Raw genomic sequence first — 20970 nt, 5'->3', positions numbered from 1 at the left:
AGCATTTCTTTCATTCTGCAAAACAACGCTTTCGGTTAATGAATGTTGATTAAAACAATTAAACCACTAAACTACCAGAACACACATTAAAGAGTTGATCACAATTGCTGATATTTCTTATCTTTTTTCTGGTGTTTTTTCAGCTCTTGGTCCTTTTCAGCTCCTGACTGCGGATATTCTTCTGATTAAACGTGAACAAACTGAAATATCTCGCAGCCCCGGCCTCGGTTAGTACCAACAGATCTAAGCCGCATTTCAGGCCTGAAAACAATCCCATTAATTATTCGCTTTTCTCCAGCTCCAGAGCTCAGATTGTTACTGCCCATCCCTGGAGCTGCAAGATACCAGGGATCCGGGACAAACCTCCCCATACACCGAGCACAAGCTCAGGAAAACCCCGGGGGAGATGATATCCCGGTCACTGAGCCTTCAACAGCATTGAACAAGCACCCGGACGGAAACGTTCTTCATGTGGAAGTGATGAGATGCAAAAATTAACTCAACAAGTCAGGATGGCCGAGCGGTCTAAGGCGCTGCGTTCAGGTCGCGGTCTCCTCTGGAGGCGTGGGTTCGAATCCCACTTCTGACAGTCTTTACTTTTAATTACCACGCGGAACTCATTTATTTTCACACCACTGTCAAGCACTTTGGGACATCCCTTAAAAGTGGGATTCAGCAGTTCACCTGCTCCATTCACATAGAAACATAGAAGATAGGAGCAGGAGTAGGCCATTCGGCCACTCGAGCCTGCTCCGCAATTTAATGAGATCATGGCTGATCATCCACATTCAGTACCCTGTCCCTGCTTTCTCCCCATATCCCTTTATCTCTTTAGCCTTAAGAAATATATCTAACTCCTTCTTGAATATATTTAATGAATTGGCCTCAACTGCCTTCTGTGGTACAGAATTCAACAGGTTCACCACTCTCTGGGTGAAGAAATTCCTCCTCATCTCAACCCTATGTGGCTTACCCCTTATCCTTAGACTGTGACTGCTGGTTCTGGATTCCCGCACCATCGGGATCATTCTTCCTGCATCTAGCGTGTCTTGTCCTGTTAGAATTTTGTAAGTTTCAATGAGATCCCCTCTCGTTCTTCTAAACTCTAGCGAATATAAGCCTAATCATCTCAATCTGTCTTCATACGTCATTCCTGCCATCCCATGTATCAGTCTGGAGAATCTTCGCTGCACTCCCTCCATGGCAAGAACATCCTTCCTCAGATAAGGTGACCAAAGCTGCACACAATACTCAAGGTATGGTCTCACTAAGGCCTTGTACAACTGCAGCAAGACATCCTTGCTCCTGTACTCGAAACCTCTCACTGAAAAGGCCAACATTTGCCTTCTTAACCACCTGCTGCACCTGCAGGCTTACCTTCAGCGATTGGTGCACACGGACACCCAGGTCTCATTGCAGTTCCCCTTTTCCCAATCTATTGACATTCTGATAATAAGCTGTCTTCCTGTTTTTGCCACCAAAGTTGATAACCTCACATTTATCCACATTATACTGCATCTGCCATGCTTCTGCTAAATCACGTAACCTGTCCATATCACACTGGAGGTTCTCTGCATCCTCCTCACAGCACACATGCCAACCCAGCTTTGTGTCGTCTGCAAACTTGTAGTTATTACATCTAGTTCAACCTTCTAGATCATTAATAAATATTGTGAGTAGCTGGGGTCCTAGCACGTATCCCTGCCCTACCCCACTAGTAACTGCCTGCCACTTGGATAAAGGCCCGTTTAGACGTACTCTTTGCTTCCTGTCTGCCAACCAGTTCTCTATCCAAGTCAGTATCTTACACCCGATCCCATGTGCTTTAACTTTGCACGCCAATCTATTATGTGGGACCTTATCGAAAGCCTTCTGAAAGTCCAAATACACCACATCCACTGGTTCTCCCTTATCTATTCTACCAGTTACATCCTCAAAAATTTTTAACATTTCCATCTGACCTGGTATCGAAAGTGGAGACGGTTCCACAGTGTAGCAGTTATCACATTTGCGGAATCATTTTGTTGGAACTTGCTCCTTCTGCTTGTCCAGGGGCGAGATTGCTCTCCTGTGTGAGGAAATAACAACTAAGAACAAAAGAATTAGGAGCTGGAATAGCCCATATATTGTATAAAATGAGATATGGGTAACAGTTAACAGTTAACATGCAAAGCACAAAACCTGCTGACAAGGGTGGTGCTGTTGCTGTTTGGCGAACCGACCTCTACCTAGCGGAAGCTGTACGCCAACTCTCCAACACCTCATCCTACCTCCGCCTGGACCATGACCCCACTACCGAATATCAAGTCACCATTTGCAAGACTGTCACTGACCTCGTATGAGAAGAGATTGAGTAAACTAGGCCTGCAATCTCTTGAATTCGGAAGAATGAGAGGGGATCTCATTAAGCATGCAAAATTATTACAGGGTTTGATCGGTTGGATGCTGGGAAAATGTTTCCCTTGGCTGGGGAGTCTAGAACCAGGGGCCACAGCCTCAGGATAAAGGTTAGGCCATTCAGGACTGAGAGGAGAAGAAATTTCTTCACACAGAGGGTGGTGAATCTTTGGAATTCTCTACCCCAGAGGGCTGTGGAGGCTCAGTCATTGGGTATGTTCAAAACAGAAGTCGGTAGATTTCTGACTGGTAAGGGCTTCAAGGGATATGGCGATAGGGCCGGTGAATGGAATTGAGGCAGGAGATCAGCCATGATCTCATAGAATCCCCTACACTTGCTTAAAAATCTGTCCCATTACCTCTTTTTACCAGTTCTGACGAAAGGTTATCGACCTGAAACGTTAACTCTGTTTCTCTCTTCGCAGAAGCTGCCTGACCTGCTGAGTATCTCCAGCATTTTCTGTTTCAATTCAGATTTCCAGCATCTGCAGTATTTTCTCAGTTCGCATTTCTTTCATTGTGCAAAACAAGGTTATCGCTCAATTAATGACGCTTTGAAAGCAACATAAAAGCTTAACCAAATAAATACCGCCCAACGTGGGGCTCGAACCCACGACCCTGAGATTAAGAGTCTCATGCTCTACCGACTGAGCTAGCCGGGCCTGTTAGAGCTGTATTTCATTGTCGCTGATTGCAGTCAGGTACCTGGTGGCTCCGGCCCGGTCACAACAGCATGTCTGAGCCGCGTTTCTGCAAACTGCGAAACAAGTTCTCCAGAAGCCCAAGGCGTATAAGGAACTCAAGCAGCAAAATCCCTTTCATTAACCACAGGGGTTCAGGCAATTTTCTGATCGCAAAGCGCTTTAGTCTTTGTCAATATCTCTTGTCTATTTCCCGGAGATTCCCGATTCTGTCTTTCTCTCTGGCTCTGTTTATTGTGTCTGTGGCCACCTGCGGGTTGATTTTGAAGGAATACCTGTGTTTGTGTCTGCTTGTTACGTTAAATAAATGAGGGCATCAGGCGCTTCTGTGCATGACAATGAGGAATCAGGAGAAGGCAGGAGGAATGAAACAGTGTTTGTGGAACGTGTGCATATAAAAAAAGCGCGGGTTAAGCAGAGGTTTCTGTAGTGTAGCGGTTATCACGTTTGCCTCACACGCGAAAAGTCCCCGGGTCGAGCCCGGGCGGAAACTTTATTTTTCTGTGAAATAAATTTAACAGGTTTCTTGTGTCAGAAGCAACGAACAATTTAAAGCAGACTCCTAAAATACACGGTGCGTAAATTCTTATAGGGTATAAATCTTCGTCAATGAATAAACTTTCACAAATTATTAAAGTTAAATTACTCAACTTTCGACTGTCCCTTACTGTGAGCATTTCTTTCATTCTGCAAAACAACGCTTTCGGTTAATGAATGTTGATTAAAACAATTAAACCACTAAACTACCAGAACACACATTAAAGAGTTGATCACAATTGCTGATATTTCTTATCTTTTTTCTGGTGTTTTTTCAGCTCTTGGTCCTTTTCAGCTCCTGACTGCGGATATTCTTCTGATTAAACGTGAACAAACTGAAATATCTCGCAGCCCCGGCCTCGGTTAGTACCAACAGATCTAAGCCGCATTTCAGGCCTGAAAACAATCCCATTAATTATTCGCTTTTCTCCAGCTCCAGAGCTCAGATTGTTACTGCCCATCCCTGGAGCTGCAAGATACCAGGGATCCGGGACAAACCTCCCCATACACCGAGCACAAGCTCAGGAAAACCCCGGGGGAGATGATATCCCGGTCACTGAGCCTTCAACAGCATTGAACAAGCACCCGGACGGAAACGTTCTTCATGTGGAAGTGATGAGATGCAAAAATTAACTCAACAAGTCAGGATGGCCGAGCGGTCTAAGGCGCTGCGTTCAGGTCGCAGTCTCCTCTGGAGGCGTGGGTTCGAATCCCACTTCTGACAGTCTTTACTTTTAATTACCACGCGGAACTCATTTATTTTCACACCACTGTCAAGCACTTTGGGACATCCCTTAAAAGTGGGATTCAGCAGTTCACCTGCTCCATTCACATAGAAACATAGAAGATAGGAGCAGGAGTAGGCCATTCGGCCACTCGAGCCTGCTCCGCAATTTAATGAGATCATGGCTGATCATCCACATTCAGTACCCTGTCCCTGCTTTCTCCCCATATCCCTTTATCTCTTTAGCCTTAAGAAATATATCTAACTCCTTCTTGAATATATTTAATGAATTGGCCTCAACTGCCTTCTGTGGTACAGAATTCAACAGGTTCACCACTCTCTGGGTGAAGAAATTCCTCCTCATCTCAACCCTATGTAGCTTACCCCTTATCCTTAGACTGTGACTGCTGGTTCTGGATTCCCGCACCATCGGGATCATTCTTCCTGCATCTAGCGTGTCTTGTCCTGTTAGAATTTTGTAAGTTTCAATGAGATCCCCTCTCGTTCTTCTAAACTCTAGCGAATATAAGCCTAATCATCTCAATCTGTCTTCATACGTCATTCCTGCCATCCCATGTATCAGTCTGGAGAATCTTCGCTGCACTCCCTCCATGGCAAGAACATCCTTCCTCAGATAAGGTGACCAAAGCTGCACACAATACTCAAGGTATGGTCTCACTAAGGCCTTGTACAACTGCAGCAAGACATCCTTGCTCCTGTACTCGAAACCTCTCACTGAAAAGGCCAACATTTGCCTTCTTAACCACCTGCTGCACCTGCAGGCTTACCTTCAGCGATTGGTGCACACGGACACCCAGGTCTCATTGCAGTTCCCCTTTTCCCAATCTATTGACATTCTGATAATAAGCTGTCTTCCTGTTTTTGCCACCAAAGTTGATAACCTCACATTTATCCACATTATACTGCATCTGCCATGCTTCTGCTAAATCACGTAACCTGTCCATATCACACTGGAGGTTCTCTGCATCCTCCTCACAGCACACATGCCAACCCAGCTTTGTGTCGTCTGCAAACTTGTAGTTATTACATCTAGTTCAACCTTCTAGATCATTAATAAATATTGTGAGTAGCTGGGGTCCTAGCACGTATCCCTGCCCTACCCCACTAGTAACTGCCTGCCACTTGGATAAAGGCCCGTTTAGACATACTCTTTGCTTCCTGTCTGCCAACCAGTTCTCTATCCAAGTCAGTATCTTACACCCGATCCCATGTGCTTTAACTTTGCACGCCAATCTATTATGTGGGACCTTATCGAAAGCCTTCTGAAAGTCCAAATACACCACATCCACTGGTTCTCCCTTATCTATTCTACCAGTTACATCCTCAAAAATTTTTAACATTTCCATCTGACCTGGTATCGAAAGTGGAGACGGTTCCACAGTGTAGCAGTTATCACATTTGCGGAATCATTTTGTTGGAACTTGCTCCTTCTGCTTGTCCAGGGGCGAGATTGCTCTCCTGTGTGAGGAAATAACAACTAAGAACAAAAGAATTAGGAGCTGGAATAGCCCATATATTGTATAAAATGAGATATGGGTAACAGTTAACAGTTAACATGCAAAGCACAAAACCTGCTGACAAGGGTGGTGCTGTTGCTGTTTGGCGAACCGACCTCTACCTAGCGGAAGCTGTACGCCAACTCTCCAACACCTCATCCTACCTCCGCCTGGACCATGACCCCACTACCGAATATCAAGTCACCATTTGCAAGACTGTCACTGACCTCGTATGAGAAGAGATTGAGTAAACTAGGCCTGCAATCTCTTGAATTCGGAAGAATGAGAGGGGATCTCATTAAGCATGCAAAATTATTACAGGGTTTGATCGGTTGGATGCTGGGAAAATGTTTCCCTTGGCTGGGGAGTCTAGAACCAGGGGCCACAGCCTCAGGATAAAGGTTAGGCCATTCAGGACTGAGAGGAGAAGAAATTTCTTCACACAGAGGGTGGTGAATCTTTGGAATTCTCTACCCCAGAGGGCTGTGGAGGCTCAGTCATTGGGTATGTTCAAAACAGAAGTCGGTAGATTTCTGACTGGTAAGGGCTTCAAGGGATATGGCGATAGGGCCGGTGAATGGAATTGAGGCAGGAGATCAGCCATGATCTCATAGAATCCCCTACACTTGCTTAAAAATCTGTCCCATTACCTCTTTTTACCAGTTCTGACGAAAGGTTATCGACCTGAAACGTTAACTCTGTTTCTCTCTTCGCAGAAGCTGCCTGACCTGCTGAGTATCTCCAGCATTTTCTGTTTCAATTCAGATTTCCAGCATCTGCAGTATTTTCTCAGTTCGCATTTCTTTCATTGTGCAAAACAAGGTTATCGCTCAATTAATGACGCTTTGAAAGCAACATAAAAGTTTAACCAAATAAATACCGCCCAACGTGGGGCTCGAACCCACGACCCTAAGATTAAGAGTCTCATGCTCTACCGACTGAGCTAGCCGGGCCTGTTAGAGCTGTTTCGCATTGTCGCTGATTGCAGTCAGGTACCTGGTGGCTCCGGCCCGGTCACAACAGCATGTCTGAGCCGCGTTTCTGCAAACTGCGAAACAAGTTCTCCAGAAGCCCAAGGCGTATAAGGAACTCAAGCAGCAAAATCCCTTTCATTAACCACAGGGGTTCAAGCAATTTTCTGATCGCAAAGCGCTTTAGTCTTTGTCAATATCTCTTGTCTATTTCCCGGAGATTCCCGATTCTGTCTTTCTCTCTGGCTCTGTTTATTGTGTCTGTGGCCACCTGCGGGTTGATTTTGAAGGAATACCTGTGTTTGTGTCTGCTTGTTACGTTAAACAAATGAGGGCATCAGGCGCTTCTGTGCATGACAATGAGGAATCAGGAGAAGGCAGGAGGAATGAAACAGTGTTTGTGGAACGTGTGCATATAAAAAAAGCGCGGGTTAAGCAGAGGTTTCTGTAGTGTAGCGGTTATCACGTTTGCCTCACAGGCGAAAAGTCTTCGGGTCGAGCCCGGGCGGAAACTTTATTTTTCTGTGAAATAAATTTAACAGGTTTCTTGTGTCAGAAGCAACGAACAATTTAAAGCAGACTCCTAAAATACACGGTGCGTAAATTCTTATAGGGTATAAATCTTCGTCAATGAATAAACTTTCACAAATTATTAAAGTTAAATTACTCAACTTTCGACTGTCCCTTACTGTGAGCATTTCTTTCATTCTGCAAAACAACGCTTTCGGTTAATGAATGTTGATTAAAACAATTAAACCACTAAACTACCAGAACACACATTAAAGAGTTGATCACAATTGCTGATATTTCTTATCTTTTTTCTGGTGTTTTTTCAGCTCTTGGTCCTTTTCAGCTCCTGACTGCGGATATTCTTCTGATTAAACGTGAACAAACTGAAATATCTCGCAGCCCCGGCCTCGGTTAGTACCAACATATCTAAGCCGCATTTCAGGCCTGAAAACAATCCCATTAATTATTCGCTTTTCTCCAGCTCCAGAGCTCAGATTGTTACTGCCCATCCCTGGAGCTGCAAGATACCAGGGATCCGGGACAAACCTCCCCATACACCGAGCACAAGCTCAGGAAAACCCCGGGGGAGATGATATCCCGGTCACTGAGCCTTCAACAGCATTGAACAAGCACCCGGACGGAAACGTTCTTCATGTGGAAGGGATGAGATGCAAAAATTAAATCAACAAGTCAGGATGGCCGAGCGGTCTAAGGCGCTGCGTTCAGGTCGCAGTCTCCTCTGGAAGCGTGGGTTCGAATCACACTTCTGACAGTCTTTACTTTTAATTACCACGCGGAACTCATTTATTTTCACACCACTGTCAAGCACTTTGGGACATCCCTTAAAAGTGGGATTCAGCAGTTCACCTGCTCCATTCACATAGAAACATAGAAGATAGGAGCAGGAGTAGGCCATTCGGCCACTCGAGCCTGCTCCGCAATTTAATGAGATCATGGCTGATCATCCACATTCAGTACCCTGTCCCTGCTTTCTCCCCATATCCCTTTATCTCTTTAGCCTTAAGAAATATATCTAACTCCTTCTTGAATATATTTAATGAATTGGCCTCAACTGCCTTCTGTGGTACAGAATTCAACAGGTTCACCACTCTCTGGGTGAAGAAATTCCTCCTCATCTCAACCCTATGTGGCTTACCCCTTATCCTTAGACTGTGACTGCTGGTTCTGGATTCCCGCACCATCGGGATCATTCTTCCTGCATCTAGCGTGTCTTGTCCTGTTAGAATTTTGTAAGTTTCAATGAGATCCCCTCTCGTTCTTCTAAACTCTAGCGAATATAAGCCTAATCATCTCAATCTGTCTTCATACGTCATTCCTGCCATCCCATGTATCAGTCTGGAGAATCTTCGCTGCACTCCCTCCATGGCAAGAACATCCTTCCTCAGATAAGGTGACCAAAGCTGCACACAATACTCAAGGTATGGTCTCACTAAGGCCTTGTACAACTGCAGCAAGACATCCTTGCTCCTGTACTCGAAACCTCTCACTGAAAAGGCCAACATTTGCCTTCTTAACCACCTGCTGCACCTGCAGGCTTACCTTCAGCGATTGGTGCACACGGACACCCAGGTCTCATTGCAGTTCCCCTTTTCCCAATCTATTGACATTCTGATAATAAGCTGTCTTCCTGTTTTTGCCACCAAAGTTGATAACCTCACATTTATCCACATTATACTGCATCTGCCATGCTTCTGCTAAATCACCTAACCTGTCCATATCATACTGGAGGTTCTCTGCATCCTCCTCACAGCACACATGCCAACCCAGCTTTGTGTCGTCTGCAAACTTGGAGTTATTACATCTAGTTCAACCTTCTAGATCATTAATATATATTGTGAGTAGCTGGGGTCCTAGCACGTATCCCTGCCCTACCCCACTAGTAACTGCCTGCCACTTGGATAAAGGCCCGTTTAGACATACTCTTTGCTTCCTGTCTGCCAACCAGTTCTCTATCCAAGTCAGTATCTTACACCCGATCCCATGTGCTTTAACTTTGCACGCCAATCTATTATGTGGGACCTTATCGAAAGCCTTCTGAAAGTCCAAATACACCACATCCACTGGTTCTCCCTTATCTATTCTACCAGTTACATCCTCAAAAATTTTTAACATTTCCATCTGACCTGGTACTGAAAGTGGAGACGGTTCCACAGTGTAGCAGTTATCACGTTTGCGGAATCATTTTGTTGGAACTTGCTCCTTCTGCTTGTCCAGGGGCGAGATTGCTCTCCTGTGTGAGGAAATAACAACTAAGAACAAAAGAATTAGGAGCTGGAATAGCCCATATATTGTGTAAAATGGGATATGGGTAACAGTTAACAGTTAACATGCAAAGCACAAAACCTGCTGACAAGGGTGGTGCTGTTGCTGTTTGGCGAACCGACCTCTACCTAGCGGAAGCTGTACGCCAACTCTCCAACACCTCATCCTACCTCCGCCTGGACCATGACCCCACTACCGAATATCAAGTCACCATTTGCAAGACTGTCACTGACCTCGTATGAGAAGAGATTGAGTAAACTAGGCCTGCAATCTCTTGAATTCGGAAGAATGAGAGGGGATCTCATTAAGCATGCAAAATTATTACAGGGTTTGATCGGTTGGATGCTGGGAAAATGTTTCCCTTGGCTGGGGAGTCTAGAACCAGGGGCCACAGCCTCAGGATAAAGGTTAGGCCATTCAGGACTGAGAGGAGAAGAAATTTCTTCACACAGAGGGTGGTGAATCTTTGGAATTCTCTACCCCAGAGGGCTGTGGAGGCTCAGTCATTGGGTATGTTCAAAACAGAAGTCGGTAGATTTCTGACTGGTAAGGGCTTCAAGGGATATGGCGATAGGGCCGGTGAATGGAATTGAGGCAGGAGATCAGCCATGATCTCATAGAATCCCCTACACTTGCTTAAAAATCTGTCCCATTACCTCTTTTTACCAGTTCTGACGAAAGGTTATCGACCTGAAACGTTAACTCTGTTTCTCTCTTCGCAGAAGCTGCCTGACCTGCTGAGTATCTCCAGCATTTTCTGTTTCAATTCAGATTTCCAGCATCTGCAGTATTTTCTCAGTTCGCATTTCTTTCATTGTGCAAAACAAGGTTATCGCTCAATTAATGACGCTTTGAAAGCAACATAAAAGTTTAACCAAATAAATACCGCCCAACGTGGGGCTCGAACCCACGACCCTGAGATTAAGAGTCTCATGCTCTACCGACTGAGCTAGCCGGGCCTGTTAGAGCTGTATTTCATTGTCGCTGATTGCAGTCAGGTACCTGGTGGCTCCGGCCCGGTCACAACAGCATGTCTGAGCCGCGTTTCTGCAAACTGCGAAACAAGTTCTCCAGAAGCCCAAGGCGTATAAGGAACTCAAGCAGCAAAATCCCTTTCATTAACCACAGGGGTTCAGGCAATTTTCTGATCGCAAAGCGCTTTAGTCTTTGTCAATATCTCTTGTCTATTTCCCGGAGATTCCCGATTCTGTCTTTCTCTCTGGCTCTGTTTATTGTGTCTGTGGCCACCTGCGGGTTGATTTTGAAGGAATACCTGTGTTTGTGTCTGCTTGTTACGTTAAACAAATGAGGGCATCAGGCGCTTCTGTGCATGACAATGAGGAATCAGGAGAAGGCAGGAGGAATGAAACAGTGTTTGTGGAACGTGTGCATATAATAAAAGCGCGGGTTAAGTAGAGGTTTCTGTAGTGTAGCGGTTATCACGTTTGCCTCACAGGCGAAAAGTCCCCGGGTCGAGCCCGGGCGGAAACTTTATTTTTCTGTGAAATAAATTTAACAGGTTTCTTGTGTCAGAAGCAACGAACAATTTAAAGCAGACTCCTAAAATACACGGTGCGTAAATTCTTATAGGGTATAAATCTTCGTCAATGAATAAACTTTCACAAATTATTAAAGTTAAATTACTCAACTTTCGACTGTCCCTTACTGTGAGCATTTCTTTCATTCTGCAAAACAACGCTTTCGGTTAATGAATGTTGATTAAAACAATTAAACCACTAAACTACCAGAACACACATTAAAGAGTTGATCACAATTGCTGATATTTCTTATCTTTTTTCTGGTGTTTTTTCAGCTCTTGGTCCTTTTCAGCTCCTGACTGCGGATATTCTTCTGATTAAACGTGAACAAACTGAAATATCTCGCAGCCCCGGCCTCGGTTAGTACCAACAGATCTAAGCCGCATTTCAGGCCTGAAAACAATCCCATTAATTATTCGCTTTTCTCCAGCTCCAGAGCTCAGATTGTTACTGCCCATCCCTGGAGCTGCAAGATACCAGGGATCCGGGACAAAACTCCCTATACACCGAGCACAATCTCAGGAAAACCCCGGGGGAGATGATATCCCGGTCACTGAGCCTTCAACAGCATTGAACAAGCACCCGGACGGAAACGTTCTTCATGTGGAAGTGATGAGATGCAAAAATTAACTCAACAAGTCAGGATGGCCGAGCGGTCTAAGGCGCTGCGTTCAGGTCGCAGTCTCCTCTGGAGGCGTGGGTTCAAATCCCACTTCTGACAGTCTTCACTTTTAATTACCACGCGGAACTCATTTATTTTCACACCACTGTCAAGCACTTTGGGACATCCCTTAAAAGTGGGATTCAGCAGTTCACCTGCTCCATTCACATAGAAACATAGAAGATAGGAGCAGGAGTAGGCCATTCGGCCACTCGAGCCTGCTCCGCAATTTAATGAGATCATGGCTGATCATCCACATTCAGTACCCTGTCCCTGCTTTCTCCCCATATCCCTTTATCTCTTTAGCCTTAAGAAATATATCTAACTCCTTCTTGAATATATTTAATGAATTGGCCTCAACTGCCTTCTGTGGTACAGAATTCAACAGGTTCACCACTCTCTGGGTGAAGAAATTCCTCCTCATCTCAACCCTATGTGGCTTACCCCTTATCCTTAGACTGTGACTGCTGGTTCTGGATTCCCGCACCATCGGGATCATTCTTCCTGCATCTAGCGTGTCTTGTCCTGTTAGAATTTTGTAAGTTTCAATGAGATCCGCTCTCGTTCTTCTAAACTCCAGCGAATATAAGCCTAATCATCTCAATCTGTCTTCATACGTCATTCCTGCCATCCCATGTATCAGTCTGGAGAATCTTCGCTGCACTCCCTCCATGGCAAGAACATCCTTCCTCAGATAAGGTGACCAAAGCTGCACACAATACTCAAGGTATGGTCTCACTAAGGCCTTGTACAACTGCAGCAAGACATCCTTGCTCCTGTACTCGAAACCTCTCACTGAAAAGGCCAACATTTGCCTTCTTAACCACCTGCTGCACCTGCAGGCTTACCTTCAGCGATTGGTGCACACGGACACCCAGGTCTCATTGCAGTTCCCCTTTTCCCAATCTATTGACATTCTGATAATAAGCTGTCTTCCTGTTTTTGCCACCAAAGTTGATAACCTCACATTTATCCACATTATACTGCATCTGCCATGCTTCTGCTAAATCACCTAACCTGTCCATATCATACTGGAGGTTCTCTGCATCCTCCTCACAGCACACATGCCAACCCAGCTTTGTGTCGTCTGCAAACTTGGAGTTATTACATCTAGTTCAACCTTCTAGATCATTAATATACATTGTGAGTAGCTGGGGTCCTAGCACGTATCCCTGCCCTACCCCACTAGTAACTGCCTGCCACTTGGATAAAGGCCCGTTTAGACATTCTCTTTGCTTCCTGTCTGCCAACCAGTTCTCTATCCAAGTCAGTATCTTACACCCGATCCCATGTGCTTTAACTTTGCACGCCAATCTATTATGTGGGACCTTATCGAAAGCCTTCTGAAAGTCCAAATACACCACATCCACTGGTTCTCCCTTATCTATTCTACCAGTTACATCCTCAAAATTTTTTAACATTTCCATCTGACCTGGTACTGAAAGTGGAGACGGTTCCACAGTGTAGCAGTTATCACGTTTGCGGAATCATTTTGTTGGAACTTGCTCCTTCTGCTTGTCCAGGGGCGAGATTGCTCTCCTGTGTGAGGAAATAACAACTAAGAACAAAAGAATTAGGAGCTGGAATAGCCCATATATTGTGTAAAATGAGATATGGGTAACAGTTAACAGTTAACATGCAAAGCACAAAACCTGCTGACAAGGGTGGTGCTGTTGCTGTTTGGCGAACCGACCTCTACCTAGCGGAAGCTGTACGCCAACTCTCCAACACCTCATCCTACCTCCGCCTGGACCATGACCGCACTACCGAATATCAAGTCACCATTTGCAAGACTGTCACTGACCTCGTATGAGAAGAGATTGAGTAAACTAGGCCTGCAATCTCTTGAATTCGGAAGAATGAGAGGGGATCTCATTAAGCATGCAAAATTATTACAGGGTTTGATCGGTTGGATGCTGGGAAAATGTTTCCCTTGGCTGGGGAGTCTAGAACCAGGGGCCACAGCCTCAGGATAAAGGTTAGGCCATTCAGGACTGAGAGGAGAAGAAATTTCTTCACACAGAGGGTGGTGAATCTTTGGAATTCTCTACCCCAGAGGGCTGTGGAGGCTCAGTCATTGGGTATGTTCAAAACAGAAGTCGGTAGATTTCTGACTGGTAAGGGCTTCAAGGGATATGGCGATAGGGCCGGTGAATGGAATTGAGGCAGGAGATCAGCCATGATCTCATAGAATCCCCTACACTTGCTTAAAAATCTGTCCCATTACCTCTTTTTACCAGTTCTGACGAAAGGTTATCGACCTGAAACGTTAACTCTGTTTCTCTCTTCGCAGAAGCTGCCTGACCTGCTGAGTATCTCCAGCATTTTCTGTTTCAATTCAGATTTCCAGCATCTGCAGTATTTTCTCAGTTCGCATTTCTTTCATTGTGCAAAACAAGGTTATCGCTCAATTAATGACGCTTTGAAAGCAACATAAAAGTTTAACCAAATAAATACCGCCCAACGTGGGGCTCGAACCCACGACCCTGAGATTAAGAGTCTCATGCTCTACCGACTGAGCTAGCCGGGCCTGTTAGAGCTGTATTTCATTGTCGCTGATTGCAGTCAGGTACCTGGTGGCTCCGGCCCGGTCACAACAGCATGTCTGAGCCGCGTTTCTGCAAACTGCGAAACAAGTTCTCCAGAAGCCCAAGGCGTATAAGGAACTCAAGCAGCAAAATCCCTTTCATTAACCACAGGGGTTCAGGCAATTTTCTGATCGCAAAGCGCTTTAGTCTTTGTCAATATCTCTTGTCTATTTCCCGGAGATTCCCGATTCTGTCTTTCTCTCTGGCTCTGTTTATTGTGTCTGTGGCCACCTGCGGGTTGATTTTGAAGGAATACCTGTGTTTGTGTCTGCTTGTTACGTTAAACAAATGAGGGCATCAGGCGCTTCTGTGCATGACAATGAGGAATCAGGAGAAGGCAGGAGGAATGAAACAGTGTTTGTGGAACGTGTGCATATAATAAAAGCGCGGGTTAAGTAGAGGTTTCTGTAGTGTAGCGGTTATCACGTTTGCCTCACAGGCGAAAAGTCCCCGGGTCGAGCCCGGGCGAAAACTTTATTTTTCTGTGAAATAAATTTAACAGGTTTCTTGTGTCAGAAGCAACGAACAATTTAAAGCAGACTCCTAAAATACACGGTGCGTAAATTCTTATAGGGTATAAATCTTCGTCAATGAATAAACTTTCACAAATTATTAAAGTTAAATTACTCAACTTTCGACTGTCCCTTACTGTGAGCATTTCTTTCATTCTGCAAAACAACGCTTTCGGTTAATGAATGTTGATTAAAACAATTAAACCACTAAACTACCAGAACACACATTAAAGAGTTGATCACAATTGCTGATATTTCTTATCTTTTTTCTGGTGTTTTTTCAGCTCTTGGTCCTTTTCAGCTCCTGACTGCGGATATTCTTCTGATTAAACGTGAACAAACTGAAATATCTCGCAGCCCCGGCCTCGGTTAGTACCAACAGATCTAAGCCGCATTTCAGGCCTGAAAACAAACCCATTAATTATTCGCTTTTCTCCAGCTCCAGAGCTCAGATTGTTACTGCCCATCCCTGGAGCTGCAAGATACCAGGGATCCGGGACAAACCTCCCCATACACCGAGCACAAGCTCAGGAAAACCCCGGGGGAGATGATATCCCGGTCACTGAGCCTTCAACAGCATTGAACAAGCACCCGGACGGAAACGTTCTTCATGTGGAAGTGATGAGATGCAAAAATTAACTCAACAAGTCAGGATGGCCGAGCGGTCTAAGGCGCTGCGTTCAGGTCGCAGTCTCCTCTGGAGGCGTGGGTTCGAATCCCACTTCTGACAGTCTTTACTTTTAATTACCACGCGGAACTCATTTATTTTCACACCACTGTCAAGCACTTTGGGACATCCCTTAAAAGTGGGATTCAGCAGTTCACCTGCTCCATTCACATAGAAACATAGAAGATAGGAGCAGGAGTAGGCCATTCGGCCACTCGAGCCTGCTCCGCAATTTAATGAGATCATGGCTGATCATCCACATTCAGTACCCTGTCCCTGCTTTCTCCCCATATCCCTTTATCTCTTTAGCCTTAAGAAATATATCTAACTCCTTCTTGAATATATTTAATGAATTGGCCTCAACTGCCTTCTGTGGTACAGAATTCAACAGGTTCACCACTCTCTGGGTGAAGAAATTCCTCCTCATCTCAACCCTATGTGGCTTACCCCTTATCCTTAGACTGTGACTGCTGGTTCTGGATTCCCGCACCATCGGGATCATTCTTCCTGCATCTAGCGTGTCTTGTCCTGTTAGAATTTTGTAAGTTTCAATGAGATCCCCTCTCGTTCTTCTAAACTCTAGCGAATATAAGCCTAATCATCTCAATCTGTCTTCATACGTCATTCCTGCCATCCCATGTATCAGTCTGGAGAATCTTCGCTGCACTCCCTCCATGGCAAGAACATCCTTCCTCAGATAAGGTGACCAAAGCTGCACACAATACTCAAGGTATGGTCTCACTAAGGCCTTGTACAACTGCAGCAAGACATCCTTGCTCCTGTACTCGAAACCTCTCACTGAAAAGGCCAACATTTGCCTTCTTAACCACCTGCTGCACCTGCAGGCTTACCTTCAGCGATTGGTGCACACGGACACCCAGGTCTCATTGCAGTTCCCCTTTTCCCAATCTATTGACATTCTGATAATAAGCTGTCTTCCTGTTTTTGCCACCAAAGTTGATAACCTCACATTTATCCGCATTATACTGCATCTGCCATGCTTCTGCTAAATCACCTAACCTGTCCATATCATACTGGAGGTTCTCTGCATCCTCCTCACAGCACACATGCCAACCCAGCTTTGTGTCGTCTGCAAACTTGGAGTTATTACATCTAGTTCAACCTTCTAGATCATTAATATATATTGTGAGTAGCTGGGGTCCTAGCACGTATCCCTGCCCTACCCCACTAGTAACTGCCTGCCACTTGGATAAAGGCCCGTTTAGACATACTCTTTGTTCCTGTCTGCCAACCAGTTCTCTATCCAAGTCAGTATCTTACACCCGATCCCATGTGCTTTAACTTTGCACGCCAATCTATTATGTGGGACCTTATCGAAAGCCTTCTGAAATTCCAAATACACCACATCCACTGGTTCTCCCTTATCTATTCTACCAGTTACATCCTCAAAAAATTTTAACATTTCCATCTGACCTGGTACTGAAAGTGGAGATGGTTCCACAGTGTAGCAGTTATCACGTTTGCGGAATCATTTTGTTGGAACTTGCTACTTCTGCTTGTCCAGGGGCGAGATTGCTCTCCTGTGTGAGGACATAACAACTAAGAACAAAAGAATTAGGAGCTGGAATAGCCCATATATTGTATAAAATGAGATATGGGTAACAGTTAACAGTTAACATGCAAAGCACAAAACCTGCTGACAAGGGTGGTGCTGTTGCTGTTTGGCGAACCGACCTCTACCTAGCGGAAGCTGTACGCCAACTCTCCAACACCTCATCCTACCTCCGCCTGGACCATGACCCCACTACCGAATATCAAGTCACCATTTGCAAGACTGTCACTGACCTCGTATGAGAAGAGATTGAGTAAACTAGGCCTGCAATCTCTTGAATTCGGAAGAATGAGAGGGGATCTCATTAAGCATGCAAAATTATTACAGGGTTTGATCGGTTGGATGCTGGGAAAATGTTTCCCTTGGCTGGGGAGTCTAGAACCAGGGGCCACAGCCTCAGGATAAAGGTTAGGCCATTCAGGACTGAGAGGAGAAGAAATTTCTTCACACAGAGGGTGGTGAATCTTTGGAATTCTCTACCCCAGAGGGCTGTGGAGGCACAGTCATTGGGTATGTTCAAAACAGAAGTCGGTAGATTTCTGACTGGTAAGGGCTTCAAGGGATATGGCGATAGGGCCGGTGAATGGAATTGAGGCAGGAGATCAGCCATGATCTCATAGAATCCCCTACACTTGCTTAAAAATCTGTCCCATTACCTCTTTTTACCAGTTCTGACGAAAGGTTATCGACCTGAAACGTTAACTCTGTTTCTCTCTTCGCAGAAGCTGCCTGACCTGCTGAGTATCTCCAGCATTTTCTGTTTCAATTCAGATTTCCAGCATCTGCAGTATTTTCTCAGTTCGCATTTCTTTCATTGTGCAAAACAAGGTTATCGCTCAATTAATGACGCTTTGAAAGCAACATAAAAGCTTAACCAAATAAATACCGCCCAACGTGGGGCTCGAACCCACGACCCTGAGATTAAGAGTCTCATGCTCTACCGACTGAGCTAGCCGGGCCTGTTAGAGTTGTATTTCATTGTCGCTGATTGCAGTCAGGTACCTGGTGGCTCCGGCCCGGTCACAACAGCATGTCTGAGCCGCGTTTCTGCAAACTGCGAAACAAGTTCTCCAGAAGCACAAGGCGTATAAGGAACTCAAGCAGCAAAATCCCTTTCATTAACCACAGGGGTTCAGGCAATTTTCTGATCGCAAAGCGCTTTAGTCTTTGTCAATATCTCTTGTCTATTTCCCGGAGATTCCCGATTCTGTCTTTCTCTCTGGCTCTGTTTATTGTGTCTGTGGCCACCTGCGGGTTGATTTTGAAGGAATACCTGTGTTTGTGTCTGCTTGTTACGTTAAATAAATGAGGGCATCAGGCGCTTCTGTGCATGACAATGAGGAATCAGGAGAAGGCAGGAGGAATGAAACAGTGTTTGTGGAACGTGTGCATATAAAAAAAGCGCGGGTTAAGCAGAGGTTTCTGTAGTGTAGCGGTTATCACGTTTGCCTCACACGCGAAAAGTCCCCGGGTCGAGCCCGGGCGGAAACTTTATTTTTCTGTGAAATAAATTTAACAGGTTTCTTGTGTCAGAAGCAACGAACAATTTAAAGCAGACTCCTAAAATACACGGTGCGTAAATTCTTATAGGGTATAAATCTTCGTCAATGAATAAACTTTCACAAATTATTAAAGTTAAATTACTCAACTTTCGACTGTCCCTTACTGTGAGCATTTCTTTCATTCTGCAAAACAACGCTTTCGGTTAATGAATGTTGATTAAAACAATTAAACCACTAAACTACCAGAACACACATTAAAGAGTTGATCACAATTGCTGATATTTCTTATCTTTTTTCTGGTGTTTTTTCAGCTCTTGGTCCTTTTCAGCTCCTGACTGCGGATATTCTTCTGATTAAACGTGAACAAACTGAAATATCTCGCAGCCCCGGCCTCGGTTAGTACCAACAGATCTAAGCCGCATTTCAGGCCTGAAAACAATCCCATTAATTATTCGCTTTTCTCCAGCTCCAGAGCTCAGATTGTTACTGCCCATCCCTGGAGCTGCAAGATACCAGGGATCCGGGACAAACCTCCCCATACACCGAGCACAAGCTCAGGAAAACCCCGGGGGAGATGATATCCCGGTCACTGAGCCTTCAACAGCATTGAACAAGCACCCGGACGGAAACGTTCTTCATGTGGAAGTGATGAGATGCAAAAATTAACTCAACAAGTCAGGATGGCCGAGCGGTCTAAGGCGCTGCGTTCAGGTCGCGGTCTCCTCTGGAGGCGTGGGTTCGAATCCCACTTCTGACAGTCTTTACTTTTAATTACCACGCGGAACTCATTTATTTTCACACCACTGTCAAGCACTTTGGGACATCCCTTAAAAGTGGGATTCAGCAGTTCACCTGCTCCATTCACATAGAAACATAGAAGATAGGAGCAGGAGTAGGCCATTCGGCCACTCGAGCCTGCTCCGCAATTTAATGAGATCATGGCTGATCATCCACATTCAGTACCCTGTCCCTGCTTTCTCCCCATATCCCTTTATCTCTTTAGCCTTAAGAAATATATCTAACTCCTTCTTGAATATATTTAATGAATTGGCCTCAACTGCCTTCTGTGGTACAGAATTCAACAGGTTCACCACTCTCTGGGTGAAGAAATTCCTCCTCATCTCAACCCTATGTGGCTTACCCCTTATCCTTAGACTGTGACTGCTGGTTCTGGATTCCCGCACCATCGGGATCATTCTTCCTGCATCTAGCGTGTCTTGTCCTGTTAGAATTTTGTAAGTTTCAATGAGATCCCCTCTCGTTCTTCTAAACTCTAGCGAATATAAGCCTAATCATCTCAATCTGTCTTCATACGTCATTCCTGCCATCCCATGTATCAGTCTGGAGAATCTTCGCTGCACTCCCTCCATGGCAAGAACATCCTTCCTCAGATAAGGTGACCAAAGCTGCACACAATACTCAAGGTATGGTCTCACTAAGGCCTTGTACAACTGCAGCAAGACATCCTTGCTCCTGTACTCGAAACCTCTCACTGAAAAGGCCAACATTTGCCTTCTTAACCACCTGCTGCACCTGCAGGCTTACCTTCAGCGATTGGTGCACACGGACACCCAGGTCTCATTGCAGTTCCCCTTTTCCCAATCTATTGACATTCTGATAATAAGCTGTCTTCCTGTTTTTGCCACCAAAGTTGATAACCTCACATTTATCCACATTATACTGCATCTGCCATGCTTCTGCTAAATCACGTAACCTGTCCATATCACACTGGAGGTTCTCTGCATCCTCCTCACAGCACACATGCCAACCCAGCTTTGTGTCGTCTGCAAACTTGTAGTTATTACATCTAGTTCAACCTTCTAGATCATTAATAAATATTGTGAGTAGCTGGGGTCCTAGCACGTATCCCTGCCCTACCCCACTAGTAACTGCCTGCCACTTGGATAAAGGCCCGTTTAGACGTACTCTTTGCTTCCTGTCTGCCAACCAGTTCTCTATCCAAGTCAGTATCTTACACCCGATCCCATGTGCTTTAACTTTGCACGCCAATCTATTATGTGGGACCTTATCGAAAGCCTTCTGAAAGTCCAAATACACCACATCCACTGGTTCTCCCTTATCTATTCTACCAGTTACATCCTCAAAAATTTTTAACATTTCCATCTGACCTGGTATCGAAAGTGGAGACGGTTCCACAGTGTAGCAGTTATCACATTTGCGGAATCATTTTGTTGGAACTTGCTCCTTCTGCTTGTCCAGGGGCGAGATTGCTCTCCTGTGTGAGGAAATAACAACTAAGAACAAAAGAATTAGGAGCTGGAATAGCCC

The 20970-nt window shown here is 45.1% G+C and overlaps 13 non-coding genes across 13 annotated transcripts; 8 read left to right on the top strand and 5 right to left on the bottom strand.

The window, feature by feature from the left end:
• Nucleotides 1-506: 506 nt before the first annotated feature.
• trnal-cag (transfer RNA leucine (anticodon CAG)) lies at nt 507-589 on the top strand. Its single transcript has one exon. It is a non-coding gene; the product is annotated as a tRNA-Leu (tRNA).
• Nucleotides 590-2986: 2397 nt separating this feature from the next.
• Nucleotides 2987-3059, bottom strand: trnak-cuu (transfer RNA lysine (anticodon CUU)). Its single transcript has one exon. It is a non-coding gene; the product is annotated as a tRNA-Lys (tRNA).
• A 459-nt stretch (nt 3060-3518) lies between these two features.
• Nucleotides 3519-3591, top strand: trnav-cac (transfer RNA valine (anticodon CAC)). The gene has a single exon. It is a non-coding gene; the product is annotated as a tRNA-Val (tRNA).
• A 685-nt stretch (nt 3592-4276) lies between these two features.
• Nucleotides 4277-4359, top strand: trnal-cag (transfer RNA leucine (anticodon CAG)). The gene has a single exon. It is a non-coding gene; the product is annotated as a tRNA-Leu (tRNA).
• A 2397-nt stretch (nt 4360-6756) lies between these two features.
• On the bottom strand, nt 6757-6829 carry trnak-cuu (transfer RNA lysine (anticodon CUU)). The gene has a single exon. It is a non-coding gene; the product is annotated as a tRNA-Lys (tRNA).
• Nucleotides 6830-8046: 1217 nt separating this feature from the next.
• On the top strand, nt 8047-8129 carry trnal-cag (transfer RNA leucine (anticodon CAG)). Its single transcript has one exon. It is a non-coding gene; the product is annotated as a tRNA-Leu (tRNA).
• Nucleotides 8130-10526: 2397 nt separating this feature from the next.
• Nucleotides 10527-10599, bottom strand: trnak-cuu (transfer RNA lysine (anticodon CUU)). Its single transcript has one exon. It is a non-coding gene; the product is annotated as a tRNA-Lys (tRNA).
• Nucleotides 10600-11816: 1217 nt separating this feature from the next.
• trnal-cag (transfer RNA leucine (anticodon CAG)) lies at nt 11817-11899 on the top strand. The gene has a single exon. It is a non-coding gene; the product is annotated as a tRNA-Leu (tRNA).
• Nucleotides 11900-14296: 2397 nt separating this feature from the next.
• trnak-cuu (transfer RNA lysine (anticodon CUU)) lies at nt 14297-14369 on the bottom strand. The gene has a single exon. It is a non-coding gene; the product is annotated as a tRNA-Lys (tRNA).
• Nucleotides 14370-15586: 1217 nt separating this feature from the next.
• Nucleotides 15587-15669, top strand: trnal-cag (transfer RNA leucine (anticodon CAG)). The gene has a single exon. It is a non-coding gene; the product is annotated as a tRNA-Leu (tRNA).
• Nucleotides 15670-18065: 2396 nt separating this feature from the next.
• Nucleotides 18066-18138, bottom strand: trnak-cuu (transfer RNA lysine (anticodon CUU)). The gene has a single exon. It is a non-coding gene; the product is annotated as a tRNA-Lys (tRNA).
• A 459-nt stretch (nt 18139-18597) lies between these two features.
• Nucleotides 18598-18670, top strand: trnav-cac (transfer RNA valine (anticodon CAC)). The gene has a single exon. It is a non-coding gene; the product is annotated as a tRNA-Val (tRNA).
• Nucleotides 18671-19355: 685 nt separating this feature from the next.
• Nucleotides 19356-19438, top strand: trnal-cag (transfer RNA leucine (anticodon CAG)). The gene has a single exon. It is a non-coding gene; the product is annotated as a tRNA-Leu (tRNA).
• The last annotated feature ends 1532 nt before the right edge of the window (nt 19439-20970 follow it).

The sequence above is a fragment of the Somniosus microcephalus genome, unplaced genomic scaffold (genome assembly GCF_052327205.1).
Source record: "Somniosus microcephalus isolate GS21.2 unplaced genomic scaffold, FLI_Smic_1.0 unresolved_chr4, whole genome shotgun sequence".
NCBI lineage: Eukaryota > Metazoa > Chordata > Chondrichthyes > Squaliformes > Somniosidae > Somniosus > Somniosus microcephalus.
The sequence above is the reverse complement of the archived record's forward strand: the minus strand, read 5'-3'. Positions and strand labels throughout refer to the sequence as shown.